This window comes from Mus musculus, chromosome 8 (genome assembly GCF_000001635.26).
Source record: "Mus musculus strain C57BL/6J chromosome 8, GRCm38.p6 C57BL/6J".
NCBI classification, from domain to species: Eukaryota; Metazoa; Chordata; class Mammalia; order Rodentia; family Muridae; genus Mus; species Mus musculus.
Window position 1 is genome coordinate 64218193 of NC_000074.6, and position 23815 is coordinate 64242007.

A 23815-nucleotide genomic window follows, 5' to 3' on the forward strand; every position below is an offset into this window, starting at 1 on the left:
GCAAAAGCCACATACACAGATAGGAAAATGCAGTCAACCCATACAAGTTTTGTGGTAAACATTTTTGTGAGTTATATGCTCACATTATAACCTGATTAATTTTATAAAGCATATGTTTCTCTCAAATTAAAGTACTAATGAAGTGAATATACTTCTGTTTAAAACACAAATGCATAAACAAGTAAGAGTAAATGAAAACATTTCAGTTTTAAACTCTAAAGCACCGAGTAGCTGATATGAGTGAATGGTCATTACAATGGTAGTTCTAAGACATTGAAAAGTCATTTATAAATATTTAATTGTAAGGCAGATTTATAATGAGCATTCTTTATAACAAGTGCCCTGGCACATACAATATATTAGCATGTCCATAGCAAGTACCACTTCCATGAGGGATAAGTAAAGAGAGGGTGATTGTTATGACGACAGACAGCTTCCACGTCACAGAGGGAGAGGAGGGTGGATGCTGGAGTTGGGCCATCTCTTAGACCTCAGTAGGGAGTGTGATGGGAAATGCAATGAGAGCAGCAACCGTTTCTGATTCCCTGAATGCCTGTGAATTCTGTCCCTCTCTGCAGCACTGTTCACTGTCACCTCATGATGTCATTCGAAAGAAATGTGAAAAATATTCCCAGTAAGTCAGACCCAGACACTAATTTCACATTTCTTCTCATATGATGCCGCTACTTTAAAATCGTCTGTATTTTTTAAAAAAATCTGATGTTAATAAATGAACATATTAATACACTGTATCACTGTATATACCAGAGCATTTATTATAAACAATACTCATTCTAAATCAGCTTTGCCATTAAATATTTATACGTGGTTTTTCAACGTTTTTGAACTGCCATTGTAAATTATAAATTTTATCTGCCCTTAAATTGGAACACTCTAAACTTGCATGCTAGTGCTGTAGTACTTACAATTGTAGTACAATACCCTAAAACAATGAGTTTTATATAAAAAAAATTCATCCATAAAATGGTAGTAAATACTCCTTGGTCAAATAATGTTTATTTGGAGATTTATAACACTAATACACACACACATACATACACACACACACACACACACACACACACACACGATATATATTACATAAGCATGTTTTCTGGTGTCAATGTATTTAATAGAACTGAATCTCAATAGTTTGACAGATTTAAGAGGCTCAGGAGTCAACTTGTGAGACACAATAGCTAGTGATGGTTTTTCACAGCTATGTTGTAAACACGTACATGTCTGGCATATATAATGCACGTGATTACAAATCCCTAGGAGAAATGTGATGTGCACATGAATGTAGTTATGACCTCTTGTGTATTTTCTTATGTTTGAGCATGAGGATAATTTTATTATGTTTTAAGTGTTCACTGGATACATTCAACCTTCACAATAACCAAAATGATTTTATTTCTGAAATAAATATAAGTCACAGTTTAATTTTAAATTTCTCCACATGTGGCTTCTCTTTTTGGTCTTCTTAGTCTTATCACTGGCTCTCTCTCCCTCCTGCCTTTCCCTATTCCCCTACCTCAGCCTTCCTTTCTTCCTTTCGTCCTTCCTTGTGTTTTGTTTTGTTTTGTTTTTAATAAGAAATTTAGTCTAAATAGTTCTGGATCTACAATTGTGGATACAGTTTCTCAATGTGCTTAATTCACTGTTTAACTGAACAGAAATATGATAAATGAAACAATCTTAACATGTATAAGGTATATATTATATAAGCATATTTTCTATCATACATATTGGTCAATAAAGGTCTATTTTCGAATTTTGTAGTTAACAGTTTTAAAAAGTAATTTTAAGTTATTAACTGATGTATATAAGCTAAATGCACTATACAAAATGAACAAATTCATATTAATTTTTAATTTATTGTTAAATTTTTTATGTTAGTTTGTTAGCATAAATCATCAGGACCATCATAATTTAAATGATCAAACAACCATCCCATTCCCTTATGTCTAGACATACCTACACCTTCTTAATCTCTCGTCATTCTGCAAGACTGGCAGGTATCCAGTAGATATCTCAGCTATATCCCTGCCCTTTGCTTTTTCTAAGTTTCAAGGTCACAACTTGGACTCAATGATTGAGATTTCATTTCTCAAACATTCTTTGTAAGAAACAAATCTTCTTAAGCACTTGAGGCACAGACCAGCCTATCATCAGGAACAACACTGCTTAGCTATGCATCACACAGAGGACAGATGAAGACACTGGCTTCAGATAATGGAGGAATAAGCAACAGCATCCATGTTCCCACTGTTCAAGGCTAAGAAGCCATCACTTCATGCCATCTGTCTTGATTGCTTCAAAGTTCTCTGATTACTCAAAAGTTCTTAGCAAGTTTAAGGCTATTCAAGTGCTCTGTGGCACACATGATTGTTGTTTGTTATTATACTGCTGTCCAAAAACCCGACTGACAAGGTAAAATAGCTCAATGAAGCCAGTTCAATCATATCATTTCCAGCTTAATTCTCATAATACTTTGGCCATAAAGAAAAATGAAATTGTGAAAGCTGAAAGAAAACCAATGGACCTGAAAATTGTAGGAGGTATAATAACCCACACTCAGGAAATCAGTAGTACAGAGTCTTTCTCATATACATGTGTGCATGTGTGAATGTGTGTATATGAGCATGAATACTGGTCACGATCCAATAAATCGAACATGGGGAGTTTGGATATGTTGAGGAAGAAGAAGAGAATAAATAACACATGATAAATGAAAGAAGAAAAAAGCTTAGTGTGAATCAAAAGATACAAGGATGGAGCAAAGGGCTGAGGGAGAAGGGAGATGATATCAGTAGTAGCAATCATGTTTAAAAAATCGCAATGAAACTAATGCTTCTATGCCAGTTTAATATATATATACATACATAGCTTGTGTGTATGTGTATACATATATTATGTATAAAAGATCATAAGCTATAACCTGAGAAAAGGTGTGCTTTTATAATCTATAAACAGTCATGCATTTGCTAATTGTTTGGCTAGCCTAAAAGTCCAAAAATGTCTACATTACCACCATATAAAAGAGTAAAGTTGTCTAGGCTGGATGGAGATGTAATTTATTCATAAAGCATTTGGCTAGTCATAAAGCATTGCCACTGTCAACTAGACTGTATTTAAAATCATATAGGAGACATACCTAAGGGCACTGGAGATGGTGAAACCTACCACATATCTATGTATGGTCATCTAAATACAGTTCAATATTTCCTATTCTGTCTTATCCTATTCACATTTCTAATGAGTATATTATTGATAAAGCTGAAAGTTGTATATGGTTCCTTTACAAGAATAGCTAGAGTAATTAATAAATATTTACATATACTTTATAGACCACATGCATACCATGCAATCTCTTTTCTTAACTTCGTCATCTGCTTGCTCGGTTGGTTGAATGGAAAGTTATGCATACTCCAACAATACCAGTAAGTTGAAGAAAAGAAAAGCTTCCTGGTACCTGCCGGCCAAGCATTATCCATCTGAAAGCATTTGCTGTTTTGCTCTGTGGCTTGCCCAAACTGTAGCAAGAAAAGCCCAGTGTCCAGGCCTTCTCAAGTGTTTGCGTAGCTTTTAACACTTGAAATCACAAGGGGTTTCTGCTGTTTCTATGAATACTGCTGAGAACTGAGAGCATGAAGTGCTGAGGGCAGCAGTGTGGAGCACAGCCAACTTCAACTCTACTCTCACCTCTGTTTTAAGTGTTTTGTTGTTTTCCATCTTACTCCTCTGAGTTGGGGAATCTGAAGACTCCTCCATCACCGAAGCTTCCTTCATACCCAAGCCAATGCTCTGAAAGCCGTGGACTCGATTTTCATAAATATTTGACTTTTCTCTAATTCTTAAATCAAATATGATCATTTTGATCAGTTTTTTTTTTAGAAATCCTACCTTCATACCACATATTTTATCTGAATGTTCTGATTTATAAATATTTATGTGCACATACAGTGTTTTGAAATGTTTAATTTTGCCCTATTCTATCCAGTTTTTCAGTTTCTAATTCATTAGACTGAAGTGGAAATTTTTGGTTTCTTTGGAGACTCAGTTGTGCGTTTGATATTTTTCTGGAAACTGTCTTATGAGATTATGTTTTGCTGAGGCAGACAGGTGAGAGGATATTGTGTTAAGAAGACATGTGGTGTTTCACTGGAAGCTGCCTGGAAAGGGAGCATGTGATGTTTTGCTAGAGTGGAGGATTGAGAGAACATGTGATGTCAATGGACGAGCCTGTGGCATTGATTCCCCTTGCCACTCTCTTTCTCCTCTTCACTGGGCTTTGCTGACAACACTGCGGCATTGGTTTGCCTTGCATTCTTTGCTGATCATCTTTTGTCCTGACTTCATAAAGAGAAAAGCTTTAAAAAATTTTCTTGTGATATTTCTACAGCTTCTTGATTCCCTGGACTCGGGCCAATACACAGAGTGTCGCAGGTCTTCTGGATCAAACTACCTTTGCTGATTTGTGAACGGTTATCTTGGGGGTTAACTGGCCTGGGTGTCTCTGTCTGGTGTTTGCCTCTTGTGTTCCTAGTTGCTGCAGATCTCCCAGGAGACCTGCAGACTTTCAATTCTTTTCTTAAAAGACTTGAAGTTTAGGGTGGGGTGGGGACATCCTCTTGGAGACAGGGGATAGGGGCTGAGGGGGTCAGTGGGAAAAGGTATAGGATGGGTAGCAATTGGGAGGCAGACCAGGAGGGTTATGAAGTCTGAACTGTAGAAAAAGATTAAAGAATAAAAATAAATCTTAAAAAACACTTTAAGTTTTTATTAGACACATCTTTCACTTGATTGGTTAGAGTTACACGAAGATATTTTATACTGTTGGAGTTAACTGTGAAGGGTGGTTTGCCTGATTTCTTTCTCAGTCCACTTGCTGTTTGTATACAGGAAGGCTACTAATTTTTTTTGTTTGTTTGTTTTGAGTTACTCTTATATACAGCCACATTTCTGAAAGTCTGTACTGGCTGTAGGAGTTTCCTGGTGAAACTTTTAGGCTCGCTTATGTATGCTATTGTATCTTCTTCCTTTCCCATCTCTGTCCCCTTGACTTCCTCCAGTTGTTCCACTGCTCTAGCTAAAACTTCATGTTCTCAATTGAGTAGATATGGAGAGAGTGGGCAGCCTTGTTTTGTTCCTGAGTTTACTGGAATTGCCTTGTTCCAGTAAATTGTTCTCCATTTAATCTGATGTTGGCTGTAGGCTTGCTGTAAACTCAGGCAGTGTCTCACGAGACCCATCTGTTTGGGTTTGCTCTAGCTTGGTTTAAGGCTAGGATTGAATCCGGGTCTTTGTACATGTACTTACCACGTACTACTTTGTACATGTACTTGCCCACAGCCCTGTATTCCGTGGTTTCAGCTTTACTTCTTTCATAGTAACGTCTTTGATAAAATGTAATATTGTTCAAAATTATTCCTAAGTTTTCTTAAAAGCTCTAAATTCTATGTATCTGGGTCATACGTGTCCCTCCTTTTTGTTTTTCCTTTTCTTGTGTGTGCTGTTTTTGATGTTTGGGTTTATTGCTGTTGTTTGGGGAAGGGTTTTGTAATGGGTTTGGAAATAAGATGTCACTCAACAGCCCATCTAGGCTGGCCTCTGTGATGATTTGTATATGTTTGGCCCAGGAAGTGGCACTATTAGTAGGTGTTGGCCTTGTTGGAGTAGGTGTGTCACTGTGGGTGTGAGCTTAAGACCCTCATCCTACCTGCTGGAAGTGAGTCTTCCACTAGCAGCCTTCAGATGAAGATGTAGAACTCTTCAGCTCCTCCAGCAACATGCCTGCCTAAATGCCTCCATGCTCCCACCTTAACGATGATAGACTGAACCTGTGACCTGTTAACCAGCCCAATTAAATGTTGTCCTTTATAAGACTTGCTTTAATCATGGTGTCTGTTCACAGCAGTAAAACCCTATCTAAGACAGCCTCCAAGTTGAGCAATCCTCCTACCACGTCCTCTTCAGTGTTGATATTAAAAGTAAGACCTACCCTAACCCATACCCAGCTATCTTGTCTTTCTTGTTTCTTTTTCTTCTTCTTTCAATTGGATTCAATTATATTTAGTTCATTCTTATGTATTTTTTATGTTTGGCATAAATTAAAGTTTACTCTGTGGCTAAAATACATGAAGCTATACCAAAGGCCCTTAGGCGTGGTACAGAATCAGGTTTTCTGTGCTACAGCCAAAGAAAATCTGTATGTGGTAGCAGGGCTGTTTATACTAGTCAAAACATCACTCCTCTTGTTCTGTCTTCCTGTGTTGCTTTTGTTTCATTTTTCTTTGCCCTGAACTGCTTCACTTGCCCCACAATTCTGAAGATATGAGTGGGGCAGGGGGAGGGGGTTTACAATCCTTGGGAACAAATTCGCTCAGTATTGGTTCTTGACGGTGCAGGGAATGGGTATGAGAGACACTTTTAATGACTTCCTGAAATATGAACTACACTGAGAAAGAAAAGTAATGTTTGACAATTCTTCTATTATTTATTAAATACATGTGCTAATTATTTTTCTTTTATTTATTAAACACATGTTAATTTGTTCAAAATGGCCTTTGATAATCTTTGCTTTATTTTCTACTGCGTGTTTTGGGATTTTCCTTAAGATACTATGTTTTTTAGAATTTCTGTATCTTTCTTACATTTGCTATTTACTTTTTTATCTCTGTGATAATTTTTACACAGAAAATTTCCTGCATTTCTGGCCTTTCTTCAGTCCCTCTGGACTGTGTGATCTCATTTCCCTTCAGTTTGTTCACGTGTAAGATCAGATGACAATGCAGTTCGCCTTCTGTGTTTCCTTTGGTCATCTTTACTGAGTAAATGGAGAAGCCAGTTCTCCTAAGATCCACATTAAATATCCATGTTTTCTCATTAACTTGTGATCCAAGAGCCTAATTCTAAATGACAAGTCTTGATCATTAATATGTCTATCTAGATAATGTTTCTCCTACTGTCCATATCACATGATTAATATGTGATGTTAGTTATACTGGAATATACATTTCATTAACTCCTTCGTCAGTGTGTTACTATTATTCATGTTAAAAGTACACTTAATTGGTTTGCCCATGAGCATCTAAAAACAATAAAAACAGGACTCTCGGGACTACTTTCTCGAAAAATTTGTAGAATTATGTGAATTCCCAGATTGAAATATTTATTCAGAAGCATATCCCTGCATCCATGCATGATCACTTGTCTACGGTCAGACATGTTCTCATTATTAAAGCTGCTCACTTTTAGGTATAGTAACACTAACCTCAGTGTCACCTTGACACATCCGGGAAAAGGAACCGTCGATTGAGGAGCTGCCTCCATCAGACTGGCCTATAGGCATGTCTGTCAGACATTTTCTTGATTGCTGCTAATAGACAGAGGAGAGCCTAGCTCACTATATAAGTGGTGCCACTCCTGGACAGGTGGACCTGGGCTGTTATAAGGGCTCGCCATGGAGAAGTAGAAAGAGCCAGTAAGCCGTCACCCCCAATTGCTGTTGCTTCATTTCCTACCTCCAGGTTCCTAACTGGAACTCCTATCCTGATTTCCCTGAGTGATGGAGTGTAACATAGAAGCTGACATAAACCTCTTCCTCCTGCATAGCCTTCGATCCTGTTCTTTATCACAGCCAGAGAAAGAAAGCAAACTAGAACAGGTATTCTTAGTTTTTTTTTCACTTTTTATTAGGTATTTAGCTCATTTACATTTCCAATGCTATACCAAAAGTCCCCCATACCCACCCCACCCCCACTCCCCTACCCACCCACTCCCCCTTTTTGGCCCTGGTGTTCCCCTGTACTGGGGCATATAAAGTTTGCAAGTCCAAGTCCAATGGGCCTCTCTTTCAAGTGGTGGCCTATTAGGTCATCTTTTGATACATATGCAGCTAGAGACAAGAGCTCCGGGGTACTGGTTAGTTCATATTGTTGTTCCACCTATAGGGTTGCAGTTCCCTTTAGTTCCTTGGGTGCTTTCTCTAGCTCCTCCATTGGGGGCCCTGTGATCCATTCAATACCTGACTGTGAGCATCCACTTCTGTGTTTGCTAGGCCCTGGCATAGTCTCACAAGAGACAGCTATATCTGGGTCCTTTCAGCAAAATCTTGCTAGTGTATGCAATGGTGTCAGCGTTTGGAAGATGATCGTGGGATGGATCTCTGGATATGGCAATCACTAGATGGTCCATCCTTTCGTCACACTTCCAAATTTTGTCTCTGTAACTCCTTCCATGGGTGTTTTGTTTCCTATTCTAAGAAGGGGCAAAGTGTCCATACTTTGGTCTTCGTTCTCTTGAGTTTCATGTGTTTAGCAAATTGTATCTTATATCTTGGGTATCCTAAGTTTCTGGGCTAATATCCACTTATCAGTGAGTACATATTGTGAGAGTTCCTTTTTGATTGGGTTACCTCACTCAGGATGATGCCCTCCAGGTCCATCCATTTGCCTAGGAATTTCATAAATTCATTCTTTTTAATAGCTGAGTAGTACTCCATTGTGTAAATGTATCACATTTTCTGTATCCATTCCTCTGTTGAGGGGCATCTGGGTTCTTTCCAGCTTCTGGCTATTATAAATAAGGCTGCTATGAACATAGTGGAGCATGTCTCCTTCTTACCGGTTGGGACATCTTCTGGATATATGCCCAGGAGAGGTATTGCAGGATCCTCCGGTAGTACTATGTCCAATTTTCTGAGGAACTGCCAGACTGATTTCCAGAGTGGTTGTACAAGCTTGCAATCCCACCAACAATGGAGAAGCGTTCCTCTTTCTCCACATCCTCGCCAACATCTGCTGTCACCTGAATTTTTCATCTTAGCCATTCTGACTGGTGTGAGGTGGAATCTCAGGGTTGTTTTGATTTACATTTGCCTGATGATTAAGGATGTTGAACATTTTTTCAGGTGCTTCTCAGCCATTCGGTATTCCTCGGGTGAGAATTCTTTGTTCAGTTCTGAGCCCCATTCTGATAAACAGCTTCAGTGAAGTAGCTGTTCTTAGTTTTTACTGAAAGCAAATGAGATATTTTTTAACAGTTGCTGGTATTATCTTCAGCTTTGTCCAATCAGTGGACTCTGAATTTTCTCCATTAATAGTCATAATCACTTGAAGATATTAGGCTCTAATACTCAAAAACCTTTTTAAAGACAATATATGACTTTAGAATCTTTTATAATGTCCATTAATGGGGGGGGGGTAACTTCCCTAAAATATATCCAGTGGACTACGATTAAATAACTCTGGGACTATCTGTTTCATAAAATGGAGTTGTTGGTACTTCTTGTTACCTAGATTTATGTTCTGGACATTCTATCATAGAATCATCAGAGAAAAGAAGATCACTCTTTCCTCAGTAGAAATGTGACCCATATCCACATCATTGATTTCGTATCAGCAGATGGGACCACCACAGTATTGATAAGTGAGGTAAGCTGCACACTTGACTGATAGAATACTGGCAGTCAAGTTGTAATGTTGCAGCCATGACATTTGCTGAAAGGGTGATAAGATGTTTCACAACAAATGTCATGCCTTTAAAACTAGAACACATCAAACCTAAGTTGTCTTATGTCGGACACATCAGGACGGGTGTAACATAAAGTATTAGCGCAGTCAACTGAGTGTATGCGAATTAAAGTTGGGAGTTTGCATGCGGTCTCTGTAGGTGTCACCATTGCTTTGTACAATTCTGATGTCAGGAGCTGTCTTTTCGTTAGGTCGCAGGGTGTATATTTTATGCTAAATCCATGCTCAAAAATCAAAAGTGTGTCTTTAAAAGTGAGACGTCTCCTGGATTATTCCTTTAAAAATAACAAATTATATTTGAATGATTATATTTCTGTTTATGATAATATGGATATTTATATTTCTTCTTTGGGAATAAATGAATCCCTTCAAGGTCCTAATACAGCATTGTCTGATTCTACCCGGCATGCTCACTTGCAAGTGATTCTGTATGATTTGTTGCTGAGAGAATGTTAACATGCCATTTTATGAGGTGATTTAGATGACCAAGCCCTGAGCTTTGTGATCCACGCAGTTCAAGTTAATTATATGCTGACTTTCTAATTGGGCAGAGATGCTATAATCCCATCTAGGGAGGCTTATTTTAAAAGAGAGAGGTAGGCTCACGTTAACAGGGCATGTATGCTTAGGTCAATGTTCTGTTCATAATCATGAAACACTCATTAAGTTAAATTCTATCACTTTTACATGTAACAAAAGCGAAAGCTCCATGGTAAGGAATGTGTTGTTCCTGCTTGCACTGCTGTCACGACCTGTGTGGTGGGCCACAGGAACATGCTGCAAGTTTTGTGGAGACACAATGCTTTTAAAAGGCCCATCACAAAACCCAGATCACATGAGTTTATAATTCCCAGAGATAGTATGTTATAAATTTACAATAGTGACTATACTTTGAAATGTTACAGAGAAAATATAATGTCTTAGAAAGCACACAGCCATGTGTATATATTTATACTGGAAGGCATTCAGTGTAAGATAAAAGAACAGAATACTCATGCATGCATGCACATACTCACATGCATACACAGGCAAATATATGCACAGACACTCATTTACACATGGACACACATATGCATTCATGCAGGCACATATACACTTGTACATACATGCACGTGCGCACACATGCATGCATGCACATACACACATGCACACACATACCTGCACACATGTATGCATACACAGGCACATATGCACACACACTTGCTTTCTGTTTACTTGGTTGCTTAATGTGGTACTCTTCTAGCTAACAAAGTCCTTTATATATAATGGTGTGATAAAACATAAGTAAATGCTACTAATTTCTTCATCAAATTGTGCCAAAATTATCTTTGATCTAATTTGCAGAGAGTATTTTTAGGTAGAAATTCTTTGGAATGTGCAAAATCTGGTACTTCAGGTGTGGAAGAAAAGCAAGAGCAGTTTCTCTTCAATCCCACACAGCATATGCACTCTCATGTGCACCTGCCACAAGTGCTTGGAGAAGAAAAGAAAAAAGTCAAAAAGGTATATGATTTTTTCCAAAACAAAATCTTAGGAAATACCCTTGAATATTTCCTCACAAGAAAGTAAAACAGAATAAAATACAACCTGCAGCATATTGACACAAGCTTCCCAGAGATGCCGCCACAGGCTGCCAATGGCCAAGAAGAAGACATTTAGACAGAGGTAATGACGAGCCACATGTTGCAGATCAAAATTCCCTTCAAAATTATTTTTTCAAGTATTTTTATTATTATTAATATATCATCATCATCAATTTTGTATGTGTTTCCATGTGGGAACATGTTTATGTAAAGTGGTGAATGTGAACATGCATTGATAATGATACCCAGTGTCTTCCACCCCCCTCTCTCATGTGTGTGTTTGTGTGTGTGTGTGTGTGTGTGTGTGTCTGTTCATTTTGAGACAAGGTCTCTCATTGGCCAGAGAGGTCACTGATCCACTAGACTATCTGACTTGCAAACTTCAAAGATCCCCCTGTCCTGCCTCTCTAGAGCTAGGATAACAGTCAGTCGTGTGCCACTACCCAGTTTTTATACGTGGGTTCTAGGGATCTGAACTCAGGTCCTCCTGTTTGTTCTGCAAGCATTTTATCATCCCATCTCCCACCCTCCAGTTTCACTTGGTTGACCAGTCGGGACTGCATATATTTATCGAGTGTAATGCAATGCTTTATGCACGTGTACATCATAGATTGAGCAGAATTGGGCTACTTAACAATCTGTCTGGAAAGCAAACTGTCCTCTGTGCTATTCTGAAATGCACAATGAATTATTACTGTCGCTATCACAGCAGAATGTATTCCTGCTCTAGCTGGAACTTTATGTCTGCTCACCAGTGACTCCCCTGTCCCTGCTCCTACCCCAAGCAGCCTCAAGCTGAATATCTTTGGACTCACCATCCAAATGAGATCACATGCATAGCAAAGCCTCTTCCCCAAATCTTCCTTTACCAATTTTGAGTGCCTTTCAAATGAAAGACATTCTCTAATGCATTTGAGTCCAAAGGCCTTTTAGACGTCAGTAGATAACGACCAATGAGTTGGATAATTTGAATCACCGAGAAACACAGCATCAGACTGAGCTGTGACCTACAGTGTGCTCAACTAATTCTTCCATTTTTACAGTACAGAAAGGCTTAGCCACTGGTTGTATAAGGCTGGCCACACCAAAGCTCTTGGTTATGTCCATTTTCTTATTGCTCCATGGAACCTAGAGACCTTTTGAAGACTTCCTATGAATAGATGAAGTCTGACTGGTTCAGCTGCTGTCACTGGTTAATTTAGTGAAATTGTAAGTAAAACATTTACCAGTTGTGCTTTAGCTCTTACAAGCCAGCTTTGGAATAGTTTACATTTTAGTAAAATGCCACAGTTTCACACTCATCTGCTGTTTTAACTACACTATATTATATAAAATACTGAAGGGAGTATAAATGAATGTGATCTTGCTCTTTGTGCTTACATAGAGTTTATTATTTCAAGAGAAATATCCTTCTCCTGAAGAATTAATCAGTGTCATGGATTGTGACTACTTTATTCTCTAGATCACATGTCCACCATAAACATCTATCCCCAAAGCAGAAACATGCTGGAATTTCCATGTGCGGCCCTATAGGTGCAGCTCTACCTGAGCAAACATACGGCATGGCAAGATGCTCATGTGAAGACTGCATCCTGGAGGCAATCTACTGAGAGACCTATATTTACATTGTTTCACGTCACACTTGCCTATTTATATATGGGAGAAGGACACTCTATCGTCTGTTGAGGAGGATTTTAAATCTTTGTGACTGGAATGCACATAAAGACTGACCATTTCTATTCCAAGCAACAGATCTTTGTGTTGAACAAATTCACCAATTAAACTGATTTATGTTCAGGTTCCGTCTCTCATAAATGGAAACTATTGCTGAGGGTTGCCTCGTGATTCTATTCCACGGTCATACAATCTTTTCTTCAGCGTGAATATACCCTGAGGATGGTCATGCTACTTTGTATTCCTTCATTTGATTCTACTTATTCTGGCTGTTCATAATAATAATTAATATAATATAATAATATAGTAATAAATTCATCCATGATACTAATAAGGTGGCTTAGTGGATAAAAGTACTTGCCACCAAAGCCTGACTCCCCGAATTTAATCCCGGGGACCCACATGATCCCCACACAAAGGAGAACAATTACTTCAACCTTCATATACTATGGTATGCATGTGCCACCACCCCAAGCAAGCAAAGAATATAAATGTATAAAAAACAAAAATTATTTTAAAAAATACCCATGTCACTCTCAAAAGATTCTGTTTCAATGGCTATTTATATAATCACTACAGAGATAATGACAACAAGAAAAATTCAGCATTCTCATACGGTCCTTCTATGTAAAGGTTCTGTTTATAGATTGCTCTTTAAGTTTGACAGGGCTATGATTTAAATTAAAATCTTCATTCTCTCTGCCCAACTGCTTCATTACTGTCACCTTGTGTGGACACTGACTCCTCATGTTATTTAGTCCAGAAAGGGTTCAGTCATTGTTGCTAATGACCATTTTCTTTTCACTTCCTTTTTTATTAACCATTCTTATGTTTATTAAAAATCAACTTTCTTTTTTTTTCTTTTTTTTTCTTCTTTTTTACACTCCAGATTTTATTCCCCACCCTCGGCTGACTGTTCCATATCCCGTACCTCCTTCCCACCCCCTGTCTCCACAAGGATGTCCCCACCCCTACCCCCAGCCCATCTGAACTCTAAACTCCCTGAGGCCTCCAGCAACAGTGATAAAACTGCATGGTATTGCTAAGAAACATTCACATTGATCAATGAAATAGAATTAAAGACCCAGAAATAAAACCACACCTACGCACACTTCATCATTGACAAAGAAACCAAAAATACATAATGGAAGAAAGAAAATGTCTTCAATAAATTGTGCTGGTCTAACTGGCTATCTGTATATAGAAAAATTGAAATAGACCCATATTTGTCACCTTGCACAAAGTTCAAGTCCAAGTGGGTCAGGGACCTAAACATAAAACCAGATACACTGAATCTAATAGAAGAGAAAGTGGGAAAGAGCCTTGAACTCAGTGGCACAGTGGAAAATTTCCTAAAAAGAACTCCAATGGATCATGCCCTAAGACCAAGAATTGATAAATGGAACCTCATGAAACTAAAAAGCTTCTGTAAGGCAAAGAACATAGTCAATAAGGCAAATCGGCAACCTACAGATTAGGAAAATTCTTTTTTCGCTAACCCCACATCTGATAGAGGGCTAATATCCAAAATATATAAAGAACTTAAGAAACTAACCACCAAAAATCCAAACAACCCAATCAAAAAATGGGGTATAGAACTAAACCAAGAATTCACAACAGAGGAATCTCTTGAATGGCTGAGAAGCACCTAAAGAAATGTTCAAAGTCCTTAGTGATCAGAGAAAAGCAAATCAAAATGACCCTGAGATTCCACCTTACACCAATCAGAATGGCTAAGATCAAAACCTCAGGTGACAACATATGTTGGAGAGGATGTGGAGAACGAGGAACATTCCTCCATTACTGGTGGGATTGCAAGCTGGTACAACCACTCTGGAAATCAATCTAGAGGTTCCCCAGAAAATTGGAAATAGATCTACCTGAAGATCCACTCTTGGGAATATACCCATAAGATGCCCCACCATGCAACAGGGACATGCGTTCCACTATGTTCATAGCAGCCTTATTTGTGATAGCCAAATCTGGAAATAACCCAGATGTCCCATGACAGAAGAATAGATACAGAAAATGGGGTTCATTTATACAACTCAGCTCTTAAGAACAAGGGCATCCTGAGATTGCAGGCAAGTGGATGGAAATAGAAAATATCATCCTGAGTGAGGTCACTCAGACCCAAAAGGACATTTATTGTATGTACTCACTAATAAATGGATATTAGCTCTGCCAAAAGTATAAAATACCCAAGATACAGTCCACAGGACTAAAAAAGGTCAACAAGCTAAAGGGCCCAAGTGAGGAGTCCTCTTTTCACTTTCAAAATCCGTTTGACTCCTCCCCATATTAGTGTGCAGTGGTTTCAGGCCTTCCATATTACTGCAGATACAAAGTTGTTTTGCCTTCTCTCTTTTGTCTTATCATAAAAGAACATCTGAGGGAGTTCTGCCTAAAAAGAGCATCCAAATACTGGCTGAAGTCTTTAGACACTGAAGTTGGCAGAAAACACGTAGACCCTTTACATCAACCTCTCTGTCAGGAATACTTAAAACACAGTCATACATCAAACTTTATGCATTGTTTTACTTGAGCTTATAATCATGAATTATTTAACTTGAGATTTGGATATTATAAAATTCTTAGAAGAGAACAAAATCATACGACCGTGTGTAATTGAGTATTGTTCTATCTGTGATGTGGGAAAAAGAGAACAATATCTCTTTTGCTGCTGGATGTTATATGGCTGCTGATAATTAAACACTAATTTTCTAACTGAGCACAGGGGAAAAGGCAGTAGTTATACTACTTTCTCTGGCAAGGAGGCCCTGGCCTGTAAGGTCATGTGTAAAATGTTTAATTCCATGTTCTTTCATAGAGAATTCCAGAATTAATTTGTAACTTAATACAAATCAATAGTGAGTTTTCAATATGTAATGTGAATATGTAATGTGAATATGTAATGTGTGCATTTGTGCATATGTCTGTGTCTTTATCTTTGCTGTGTGTGTACATCTGTCATGATCTGTGTGTGTGTGTGTGTGTGTGTGTGTGTGTGTGTGTGTGTGTGTGTGTGTGTGTGACTGTGGAAAGTGAAAAGGAAAAGCTATAGTCACATCCATTAAATGGTTCTCTCTACCCTAAGCCCCATAGCAGTTTGAGTGAAAAACAAACAAACAAAAAAACAAAAAAAAACTTCCCATCTAAACTAGAAAAAGTAAATACTGCAATGAAAATACTAGTAGTGTGAACATTACCGTGCACCAATATGGTAGGTGTAGCAAGTCCTTAGATAAGAACAAAAGGATTCCATGCATCGTTTTCACCTTGCTTATGGAAATAATGATAAAATGTTGCACTAACTAGTGTCAATTAATGTAATACCAAAAGCTCCATGAGAAGCCTGTGTGACATTTCAATTTGCAGGATTGAAAATCAGAATGTTGAATTCTTTTCGTTTACTATCTTAATACCAGCAAACTATCCTATCTGTTAAGCATTGCAACTTAACCAACTTAATACTGGAGCCTCCATGTGTAAATGAAAATTAGTGAGGTATAAACTAGTAGGATCTCATATCATATCTCAGTGGTGTTGACGCTCAGCCTTTCTAAGTATAGAGAAGTAAAGAAAGTAACAACAAACCAAGCACATCACTGAATGGACTGCAATGGCCTCATTTCCAGAAAAAAAATCTCTGTCTCTGTCTCTGTCTCTGTCTCTCTCTCTCTCTCTCTGTCTCTCTCTCTCTCTCTCTTTCTCTCTCTCTTTCTCTGTGTGTGTGTGTATGTGTGTGTGTGTGTGTGTGTGTGTGTGTGTGTGTAATATTGGACACAATAACATCTTCACTATTTCTAAACCTTGATTTAATTAAATTAATTAAACTCTGAATCCATTATTGTTTTAGTTTCCTTTTTGTTGCTGGGATAAAACACACTGACTAAAACAACTCTATCAGGAAAAAATTTTGTTTGGCTTACACTCCCAGGTCATAGTGGATCACTGAAGGAACTCAGAGCAAGAACTCAAGAAAGAATTTAAACCAAAAGTCATGGAAGCATGCTGCTCCCTGCCTTTTTTACTGACCCATGCTCAGTTAGCTTCCTTAAGCAGACTAGGACCACCTGCCCAGGAAATAGTACTACCCACAATGATGTTGGATGTAAATGTAGGAGACTGGGTCCTTCTACATCAATTAAGACAGTCAAGACAATCCTTTACAGACATGTCCATAAACCAACACAATAAATAGAATTGCTCAAGACTCACTTTCAAGTGATTCTACGCTGTGTCCAGTTGACAAGTAACACTAACTAGGACAATTATGGATGCCCCTGTAGCTTTCTTGGGAGTAAGGAGTTCTTATATATTTACATTAGCCAATGTCAGCCTCCATTCTAATTTCTTGAGGCTCACATGTGTCCAATTCTCTGTACCTGCTTCTTGTTGATCTGGCTGCTTGAATTCCAAGAAGAATGTCCCATGACCTTCTTCAGGTCACAAAAGGAAAAGGAGGCCCATTCCTCCTTTCCTCTGAACAACTCAAAGATTCCAACACAACGATTCCCTATAAACCTCAAGGATAAGCTACATTTTGTCCAGGAGAGCTGGATAACATGTAATTAGTTGAGAATATGACAATTTAAGTTTTAGTTGAGTATAATATTAGACAACCATTGTTATATGCACTCTGTGTTACTCTGGACACTGATATGGTTTGAAAGAGAAATGTCACTGGGTGGTGGTGGTGCATGCCTTTAATCCCAGTGCTTGGGAAACAAATGTAGGCAGATCTGTGAGTTCAAGACCAGCCTGGTCTACAGAATGGCCAGGGCTATAGCACTTAGGAGGCAGAGGCAGGTAGAATTTGAAGTCAAGCTGGTCTACAGAGCTACTTTCCGGACAGCCAATGCTACACAAAGAAACATTTTCTGGAGAAAGGAGGAAAAAGAGGAGGAGGAGGAGGAGGAGGAGGAGGAGGAGGAGGAGGAGGAGGAGGAGAAGGAGGAGAAGGAGGAGGGATGAGGGGGAAGAGGAGGAAGAAGAGAAATATCCCTACAGATACATGCGTTTTAACATGTGTTTCCCAGGGACATGTACAATTTTAGAAAGTTATATAACCTTTGAAAGATACAGCCGAGCTGGAGTTGCTAGATTATTGAACTTGACGTTTATATATCATCCTACTTCCTGTCCAATATTTTCTTTCCAAAACATGAGGAAGTGAGGAGTCCCATACATTTTCCTGCTGGCATGGAACCTTTTACTTCCATTCATTCCTTGCCATGATCCCTTCAAGCCATGAGCCAACAAAAACTTTCCTCATTAAGTCATCTCTGGAAGGTGTTCTGTCATATTAGTAAGATGGGTACCCAATTAAGAAAATCAGTGTAGGCATTACTCCTGTTGAAAATTGACCATGTGCTTCCTGTGTCCTAGGAACTTGTTTTCAGGAAGGATGCAGAAGAGTTTGGAGCTGCTGATGTGGTAGAATTCTACAAGGTGAGCATTACAGGATATTCTGGTGTGAGTTTGAAAGACCAGAATGATGATAAAAAGGCATGCTGGAAAGATAGGCATTTTTGTCTCTATGACAAAGTCTCAGTCATAATACTTTGGCAAGATGGAGATTTCAATTTACAAGAGTCAGCTTCCCCATGAATGGCTAAGCTCTCATCATGGGAATATCCCAGGTCTAAGTAATAAAAATACTTAGTACTAAATACAAATTCACCTCACACTTAATGATTTATTTTTGTTGTTCTTTTAGATTTTGACAGAATCTAATTATTCCTGGCTATCTAACTCCCACTGGAGTAATGATTATCCAAAGGACAAAAACGTAAAGACTTGTAGAAAATGGAACCTCACAAACTTTTTGTGGAATGCAAATTAGTATGGAAAACATGAGGTAGGTAGCTATTTTACATTGCCGTTTAAAAATTCTTTAATATGAACAACATACAAAGATGAAAGTTTCACTTGGGCTCAATTCTAGGTACCATTCATGGTCACTTGACCTTGTACTTCTGGGCCTGTAACCAGTCAGGACACCAACACAGATGGCTTTGTGGTGAGCAGAGGTTCTCAGTGCATGGCAGACCAGAAGGAGAAAGAAGAGAGGGAATAGGACAGGTTGACAGGAAGAGAGAGATGGGAGAAGAAATTTAACTAAAGGAAACAAAAACTATTTCAGGAGCATTTGATTCTATCTGATCATGTTTTGAAAAGCCTGAAGGACCATGTAGCTATTACAAAAGTGAATCCTAAAACACGTATTTGTATCTTGATAGCTGTTCCTGCTGAGATGTCGTTTCTGCTTCGGACTTCTATATGCAAGACTATTTTCAACTTCTGCAAGCCAAGTTTTTGTCACTCTGTATAAAAACAGCACATCAACTAAGCATCTTTAGATATTGTCAAAGCTATACATTTGTCTATTTGATGGCATTGCTATAGAAACACAGCTCAGTGAGATTACTGCCCTCCCCTAAGAATATACATTATTTCTGATTCTTCCTCAAAATAATGCATCTCCTGACATCCTGTGCCAGGTCTCAAAACTTTTTTTTTATTAGGTATTTTCCTCGTTTACATTTTCAATGCTATCCCAAAGGTCCCCCATACCCACCCCCCCAATCCCCTACCCACCCACTCCCCCTTTTTGGCCCTGGAATTCCCCTGTACTGGGGCATATAAAGTTTGCAAGTCCAATGGGCCTCTCTTTGCAGTGATGGCCGACTAGGCCATCTTTTGATACATATGCAGCTAAAGACAAGAGCTCCCAGGTACTGGTTAGTTCATATTGTTGTTCCACCTATAGGGTTGCAGTTCCCTTTAGCTCCTTGGGTAATTTCTCTAGCTCCTCCATTGGGGGCCATGTGACCCATCCAATAGCTGACTGTGATCATCCACTTCTGTGGATAACCCTTTTTTTTTTTTCCAGAAAGAGAAAAGATTTACCTTAAAAATATTTTTTTTCTGAGACAATCCACAGTTTTAACAAAAAACAAAAAAACAGGGAAGGAAGAAGGAAGAAAGGAAAGAAGGGAGAGAGGAAAGGATGAAGAGGAGAAAGGGAGGGAGGAAAGGAGGGAGGGAGAAAGGGAAGGAGGGAAGAAGAAAGAGAGAGGGAGAAAAAGATTGAAAGAAATCAAAAAAGGACCCAAACAATGTTATCTGTCAGAGCATCACAGAGCTATATTCTTATCTACAAGAAAGTTTAGACAGAATACCCAGTAGCTGTAAATATTTTGGGGATCCTGGGAGCTAACTTGTCCCCATGTCAGTTGGCAATGAGGATCAGTTTTAGCTGGGTTAAAACAGTCCACATTTAATGATGGCCTTTGTCTTCATCATGCAGATAAATGTGGTATTTTCAACAATAATAACAGTAGCAATGTCAAGCACTATGTAATGAATGCTTGCACTGGGTGCTAAAACCCAGTTAGTCTGTACAAAAGTACTGAGGAGAAGTGAATTGTAAAGGTTTCTGATTTCCTAGGTAAAAAAGCTGAGGTTTACAGTGTTTGAGTAATAGCCTGAATCAGGCAGTGATTAGGCTGTGACCAAGGGAGGCCTGTTGGAAAGACTGTGCCCTTCACAGAGTCTTTTGCTGTGGATGTAGGACAGGTTTAAATTTAAACTAGAGTGTGAAATTATTGAAAAGCAAGTCCAAGTTAGTAAAGACAGTTGCTGAAGTGAGTTGTCAGTTTATCCTGTTCTGGGGAGTTGAAGCTCAGAGGGAAGTTTTTGAAGGATAAATATATAAAGTACGTGGAGCTATTGGAGATATAAAACTTCCATTTTGCAATGAAACTTTTACACAACCACCAGCTTAATTGCATTTGCTGATCGGCCACCCAGAGTGAGTGTGTGTGTGTGTGTGTGTGTGTGTGTGTGTTCAGAGCAACTAATCTTAGATTTGGCTCTGGTCCATCCTGAGCTGCCAATAGAGACCTGGCCAGAAAGTGAACTCCATTAATTAGAGTGCAGAGTCAAACATGGTTTTATTCATAGGGCCAGATACAATTTAGAAAACAGACATGATGTCTTTTATATTATAGAGAAAGGACTTATAGAAGTTAAAACCTGTACCCTCATACATACGTACTGGGAAATACTCCAAAACCATCTACATACAAAGGAAAGTGTTCCATGGGCACTGTTTGTATACTACTACTAATATATAATACAAACAATTCCTTCTTACAGTGGTTGTATTGTAAGGTAAAGGAAACGGGCAACAGTGGAGATGAGGCCAATGCGGTGCTCGCAAAAGGACAGGTGTGGGTAAACAGATAGGATCTTGAAAAAGAGGGGAGAGAGGGACCTAAATGTTCCTCTGATATTCAGAGTGAGAGATGACTGAAGACCTGGATATTAAATATCAATCCCAAATTAGCTTTAATATATTTGTCAAAGATTTTGCTTTTTAAGACATAATTTTCTTATCTTTTATGAAATACCAAATATGAAATGCAAAAATATAGTATCCCCGTTTTGCTATTGCTCACAGCACAGCCTGTTCATTATGCAAGCAAACTTGAATGGACAGCACCAAGTGAGAGAACCCTTGGGATGCAGAATGTTCTGGAAGACTGTGAGCATGTCCTTAGTGGGCAAGTGCTGTTCTCAGGAACAGTGCCCCACCCCACCCCCACCCCCAAAAATAAGAGGTATGTCTCCTGGAAGAAAATATGGTAGGGAGGTTTTGGGCTGTTTAGTTCTGGGTAAGAAAACATCAGGTCCTATATTTAGTAAGGCATTTGAGCCATCAGATGTGGAATTGAGGTTATTTGTGTGTCTAAACATTTGTGAGAGAGATGCACACTGTGAGAAATGAGATCATGATACAAAAGATATTCAATATTATGAATTCTTCTTTACTTTCCAGAATAATTTGAATTCTTGATATAATAACATTTCTGCTGGTCATGTTTCCAAACTCAGTCTGTTAACAGAAAGATCATTGACCTCAACTAAAGCATTTTCTTTAAAATAATAAAACTCATCCATCCACTGTTTATCAGATTTTAAAAAATATGGAAGACAGAGGTGTGTAACTATTCTTCCCCCCTCCCTCCTTCTTTAAACAGGGTTTTTCTATGTAGCTCTGGCTAGCCTGGGACTCACTAGGTAGACCAGGCTGACTTTGATCTCACAAGGATCTGCCTGCCTCTGCGTCCTGGGAGCTGAGATTAAAGGTGTGTGCTGGCACCATTGCTTTTTGTTGTTGTTGTTGTTGTTTTGTTTTGTTTTGTTTTGTTTTTTTTCGAGACAGGGTTTCTCTCTGTAACCCTGGTTGTCCTGGAACTCACTCTGTAGACCAGGCTGGCTTTGAACTTAGAAATTCGCCTTTCTTTGCCTCCCAAGTGCTGGGATTAAAGGTATAAGTAAGGTAACCCAATCACAAAAGAACTCAAATGATATGTACTCACTGATAAGTGGATATTATCCCAGAAACTTAGGATACCCAAGATATAAGTTACAATTTGCAAAACACATGAAACTCAAGAAGAACGAAGACCAAAGTGTGGACACTTTGCCCGTTCATAGAATTGGGAACAAAACACCCATGGAAGGAGTTACAGAGACAAAGTTTGGAGCTGAGACAAAAGGATGGACCATCTAGAGACTGCCATATCCAGGGATCCATCCCATAATCAGCCTCTGAACGCTGACACCATTGCATACACTAGCAAGATTGTGCTGATAGGACCCTGATATAGCTGTCTCTAATGAGACTATGCCGGGGCCTAGCAAACACAGAAGTGGAAGCTCACAGTCAGTTATTGGATGGATCACACGGCCCCCAATGGAGGAGCTAGAGAAAGTACCCAAGGAGCTAAAGGGATCTGCAACTCTATAGGTGGAACAACATTATGAACTAACCAGTACCCCGGAGCTCTTGACTCTAGCTGCATATGTATCAAAAGATGGCCTAGCCAACCATCACTGGAAAGAGAGGCCCATTGGACTTGCAAACTTTATATGCCCCAGTACAGGGGAACACCAGGGCCAAAAAGTGGGAATGGGTGGGTAGGGGAGTTGGGCGGGAGGGTATGGGGGACTTTTGGGATAGCATTGGAAATGTAATTGAGAAAAATATGTAATAAAAAAAATATTTAAAAAAAAGGTATATACCATCATGCCCGGCGCATCATTGCTTTTTAAATACCATTTTTTACACAATAAATTCCACAAATAAAAAAGATATATTTGAATGTTATGGGTCATCTTAATACAATGGACATACATTTTTTATAATGAGTTTGGTTTTGTGTCTGTATTAGGGTGTATGTGAGTTCTCTCTGTGTGTGTATGTGCTTGTGTGTGTTGTTGCATTGCATATTTCTTTTACAGAGATACTAAAAGAGCATATCAAATGTCTTTCTTTATCATATGCCACCTTATTCCCTTGATTAAGTCTCCAATTGAGCCTTCAGCTAGGCAGGCTAGGCAGTTAACCCTAGGGATCCTTCTTTCTCTGGGCCCCATAGCATTGTGGTTACAAGCGGCTGTTCAACATCAGGCTTGGAGTTTGAACTCAGACTCTCATGCTTGCTCAGTGAGTACATTTACCCACTTAGCCCATAATCTTATCCCACAGTTTCTCATAAAGTACTAACTAGCCAGAGACCACAGACTGCCAAATAAAGCATCCAGATTTCCATGTTCTGCACGACTGAGATATTGAAGACTCTTTCTGTCCTTGAGACAACTGTGTTTACAACAGAAACAGCTTATGGCAGCAAAAGTGTCACTCTTCGTGAGGACATTTATTCTTCCCTGACAGTGACAGCAGTGTATGCAGAGGTCTTTATTGTCCTTGAGAGCTGTCAACCTTCTGATAATTCATTCCACTCACCTAAGCTGAATTAAAAGCCAGAAGTCAAAAAAATCATGGACAAACATTAGCCGAGATCTTTTACTTTGGGTTTTTGGATGGATGGGTAGCACAAGGTTCTGGAAGAAGTCAAAATTTGAGAAATACACATTCAGTAAGGAAATTACATTAATAGGATCTGAGTTTAAGTATTTAATGAATATGATTTCACATTAAGAAGG

General features: G+C 38.8%; 1 long non-coding RNA gene across 1 annotated transcript; it reads left to right on the plus strand.

The window, feature by feature from the left end:
- Window positions 1-18185: 18185 nt before the first annotated feature.
- Window positions 18186-19305, plus strand: Gm35472. Its single transcript, XR_379023.3, has 3 exons — window positions 18186-18247; window positions 18516-18656; window positions 19039-19305. It is a non-coding gene; the product is annotated as a predicted gene, 35472 (long non-coding RNA).
- The last annotated feature ends 4510 nt before the right edge of the window (window positions 19306-23815 follow it).